Source organism: Loa loa (genome assembly GCF_000183805.2).
Source record: "Loa loa unplaced genomic scaffold supercont3.45, whole genome shotgun sequence".
Classification (NCBI taxonomy): Eukaryota; Metazoa; Nematoda; class Chromadorea; order Rhabditida; family Onchocercidae; genus Loa; species Loa loa.
The window spans coordinates 237,362-242,198 of record NW_018108225.1 but is presented as its reverse complement, the minus strand read 5'-3'; positions in this window follow the sequence as shown (position 1 = coordinate 242,198).

The window sequence follows — 4,837 nt, the reverse complement described above, 5'->3', positions numbered from 1 at the left end:
AAAAAGAAACCTATACACTTTGATAAATGATGTAAGCTTATGATGGCTTTTTTAGTTGATTTCGTGAAGCTTCTCAGGTAAAATTTAATAGGAAAGAATTTTCTCTTCCCATTAATTAATCATTTTGAATGAATTAATAGCCTTTTAAAATGACAAATGATCTTATCATATTGTTTAAAAATTAAAAACGTACTGCTTATGCAACAAATTATTCTTTAGGAAAAATCTTAGAAAAGGTTAGGGAAATGATCTTAATATGTATAAAATGAACTAATAAGAATAAAACAATTTGGCTTTCGTTTCACTCATCTTTTTTCTAAAGGTAATTTGCTGTAGGAGAAGAAAATTTCTGAACTCTAACTCATTTAATGGTAATTCCGGAAAAGTTTAAGAATAGAAAACGAGACTTCCAATTAGAGCTACCTCATTAGCATTACGATTACTCATAAGGGCATACAATTCTCCATTAAAATCTCATTAAAGCCGAATATCATTTTTCCGGTTGTCTCTATGTCAAGTGGTACTGAAGTTAATGCTAAATTTACTCCCATCATTTCAAAGAGCTATAAATTTTTTTGATTTATTTTTACCAAATGAGAGTCGTAAGAGTGTATTTAAAAGAAAAATGTACAAATATGACAATAGCTGAATTTCAAACATTCAAAATTTTTATTCATTTCTAATCTGTGATGATTAGATAGTTTTATAAATTGTAAGCTTTATGGCAACAAATAGTTTCCCTCTAACTGGGAGCTCATTTATCAAAAAATTTATTTAGCTAATTAAAATATAACAATCGGAGAAGTTTTGTCGAAACAGGTTTGTTTTACTCTGTAACTCTGCAACAAAAACTTTAGTAATTTTGTCAATAAACAATGTTCCAATTAGATGAATAAAAATATGAACAAAACGTAACCGTTAAGTGTGCATTTGACACGAAACAATTGTTAAAGTATGGAATTGTATCGATGATGCGACAGTCTTTCTATTTTGCAGCTACAAAATGGTTGTATTTCCGGATATGATGTAGAATGAAGTGTTAATGAATCGATACATTTTACTGCAAGTGAAAGGTTTATTATCTCAAATAAAAGGTTTTGTTATAATCTTGTTTTTATTTCAACATGATATTTACTTTAAAGAGTAGCAATTGAGAAATTTAAGCTGCGAAATTAGAACTATTCAAAATTTATAATATCACTGCACAGAACAGCAATAACATATTGCAGAAAATAGAGACAAAAAAAAAAAAAAAAAAGGGCGGTTAGAAATTTGCAAGAAATATTTCATTGATTGAAAGGATGTGAAAGATAATGACTGGTCAAATGATAAAGCTTTCGAAGTTCATTGGGAAAGATTATGACATCCTACAGGACAACAAAATTGATTGCTTTTTTGAAAACTTCAGAATCCCTGGGGAACGAATTATTTACGAAAAGAACACTTATTTTTCATATTTAAAATGTTTTTCGCATTTTTGCTTCAGTGAAAATTCCAGAAAACTATCTTGAAGAAGAACAGGAGGTCAATTCTGAAAACCTTTTAGTTCGTTTCAGATTAAAAAGACTACTTGGCAAGTTTGCATAGATGTTTGTAAAGGTGAGAACATAATTAAGTTACCTGACCTATATAATTCTGTAAAAAAAAAACAGAATTATATAGCTAAGATGACTAAATTCAATAAAAAAGTAGACCAATTCACTAAAGTATATCTTTTGCTGACGAGATTATCACCCCTCAAATTGAACTTTTTATTGCTCAAATAAAAATCGAGTGGCTTTGAACATATTGAAATATCAGTTCAAAAGTTGGCGAACAATTCCAAGAATAATTTCGCAATGGTTTGGGGAAATCGCTCTTATGAATAATCATTAACATTGCTAGTTTTTTCAAATTTTTATATATTTTCAAGCTAAGTAAGCAAAAATCAATATTTTGCGTGCTTATTCGGGTTTAGATAGCATAAGTATTAGTAAAATAATGTGGGAAATTCTCGAAAAACCATGCCCATTTCTGGATTTATGAAAGTCATTGATTGGACAACAAGATTTATCAGTCCAAAGAAACATTCTTTGTGGAAACGGTCTAATCAAAAATGAAATGGTCCTTTTTTCCTCATTTAATTAAATGCCAAAAACAATCGATTGCTTTACAGCCAAGAAATCTGCAACAGCTGTGAGATAATTAACAGTCGTTTTTTGCTAAAAACAATTTGCATGTTCCATAATGGATGTGAATAACCCTTTTAATGAGAACACTGCACCAATCCCGGAAAGCTATTTGTTACTTTGGAAAGCAATTTATCAAAGAAATGCGTGACACCTGCAAACACTTATGAAAAAAAAGAAGGAATTTTCAGGAAATTTCAAAATTTTCGAGAGTTTAATTTCTGCTTCCGAACAATCGTTTCCCTCTTTTTATCTCCTCCCGCTTTATTTCCACGGCATAATTTTGGTAAAACCTAAAAAGTGCATTTAACAATTATGCAGCAGCAACAATTACCTCTAAGCTTTCCTATTAGATACACTCTTTAAGCGTTATCAGATTTATTTTTGCATTAAAATGATAATTGATTTCGAAACGATCGTTATCATCTGTCAAACTAAAATGTAATTGAAATTTCGCAGTGTCGAAAAATACTGTATTTGAACTCGTTCAATCCTGTTTCATAATGGTAACTTTACTCAATAACAAACATATCTTCAGTTAGCTTACTTCTGAAAAGCTATCAAATTAACTTGAAAACTTGACAGTTGCAAACAATAAACAATCTATGAAATGTTTATTGTTTGTTTATTAATTGTTTGTTATTGTTGATTGTTTATTGTTAAAACGAAAGGATGATCCTATTGGGAGAAGAGAGAAATTTCAAAATAAAAGAGGAAATGGAGGAAATGAAACTTTAAAGTTGTTGAAAAAAAAAGAAAGAATAGAAATTTAGTCATTTCATGTTCTGATTTAATGCATGGCCAGACAAAATGCATTCAAAATTAAGGAGTAAGAAGAAAGGCTAAACGTTCGAGGAAATAAATCACTTCGTTTCCAATGTTTCAATCATTGTTATATCTTTGAATTCTGTAGACGTATGTCAAAAGTCCAGACTTACCCTCACATTTCAATAATTAAGGCATCGGTAGAAAAGCTGAGATGGTGAATGGCTTGGAACAATTCGACAAAATATATTTCTATATGCTTTTTAATTCCTCTCAAAGTTATACGTTTGCTGGGGTTCGCTTTGACAACTCATCTGTGAACTGCAACAATAACTTCACCGATTGTGTTTCATCTACACTCGAATTTTAATCTAAGGTTCACTTGACGAACTTTTCAATACCCCACTGGATCACATATGTCACGCTTTGATAGAACGACAAAGTCGTCATAAGTGAGATTCATGATCTAGTATAATTAAAAAAAATAAACGAAAAAGAATTTAGCTTTGGTTATTTTTGGACCAGAATTTCTAAAAACCAAAAGGGCCAGTACATTTTGAAAATATTGGATGGTGATAATAAAAGATATTAATGACATACAATGTAAGGAAATTGATCAGTTTAGTGGTAATTGAATAATCAAAAGTTAGGAGAAGAATTGCTAAGCTAGAAATTTGTCCATACAATTCGAAGACCTATTAGATTGCTGTATTTTTTTGTCACATCCAAGTTTTTCTCGTTCCAAGCGTTCATCAAAAATCCATCCTAAGCTTCTATCTAACTAACTCTTTCTTAGCTGGTATGTCTAATAATTTCTGAAAGACAAGAAGAGGATTTATCTATAGAAGCGTATGGCATGGGGATTTAATATAAAACGAAATGAGTTATTACTCATTTGCTTACAGGAAAAAGTTTCAGGAAGAACTCTTCTCACCCTTCATATTAAATTGTACTTAAAAATTTCTTGCAAACTATCAAAAAAAAAAAAGAAAGTATTCTCATCATTTTACTCGGCCAAAAAATTTCTCTTATTAATAACTTACTTAATTTTGTAGCTAAAAGAAAGGGAATCTTGTTTATCCTAGCATCAAAGCTTTTTCAACAAGCAATGAAATTACTAACTTAATTTAAACGCATGTATAAAAATCTACTTTTCAAAAAAATTTATTGAATTTCGAAATGATTTTTAAAACGGCATAAAAATCAAAGTGAGTTTTTTTTTTGACTTATTAATTTTCAAAAACGCAAGTTTTTAGTTGGACAAGAATATCAGTTTCTTTAACAAAATCAAAGTTTTTTAGTCATTACTTCGTGCAGAGTATAAAAAGCTCGAAACACAGGTATCGGTTGATGTTTTACGATTACAGTAATCGTGAAAGTGACAACTTCCCTGACAAAAAAATATAAAAGAAAATTAATCATGAATGATAAATTCGTGATTAAATAATAAATGAGAACTTTTAGCTTAAAAAGGATTTGAACACTGCAGAAGTTGGATTAATGAATTAATTACTTTTCTTCCATTTGCTTGAGCTGTAACACTTGGCTGTTTAAGTTCATTAAACAAGCGAAACTTCATTAATGTCATCAACTGAACAATGCATGAACAATATTCATGGCAACTTTAGAAACAAAAAAAAATTAAATTAAATTAAAAAATTCACTTGGAGGCAATCAATGTTCTGAATTTTCGAAAAGCCAAAATATTGAAAGAGACTTTGAAGAGGACCGATATATCCTCAACGATGAAATTCATACAACGGGAATTCTCAGTTAACGACCGCTATTTCCATTCCTTTCCTTTTTTTCAATAATTCAACTTATCTCACTAAAAGGACAAAAGTCTTTCCTTCCAATGAACAAAATCAATTGCATTATGTTTATTTGAGTAACGAATAACTCAA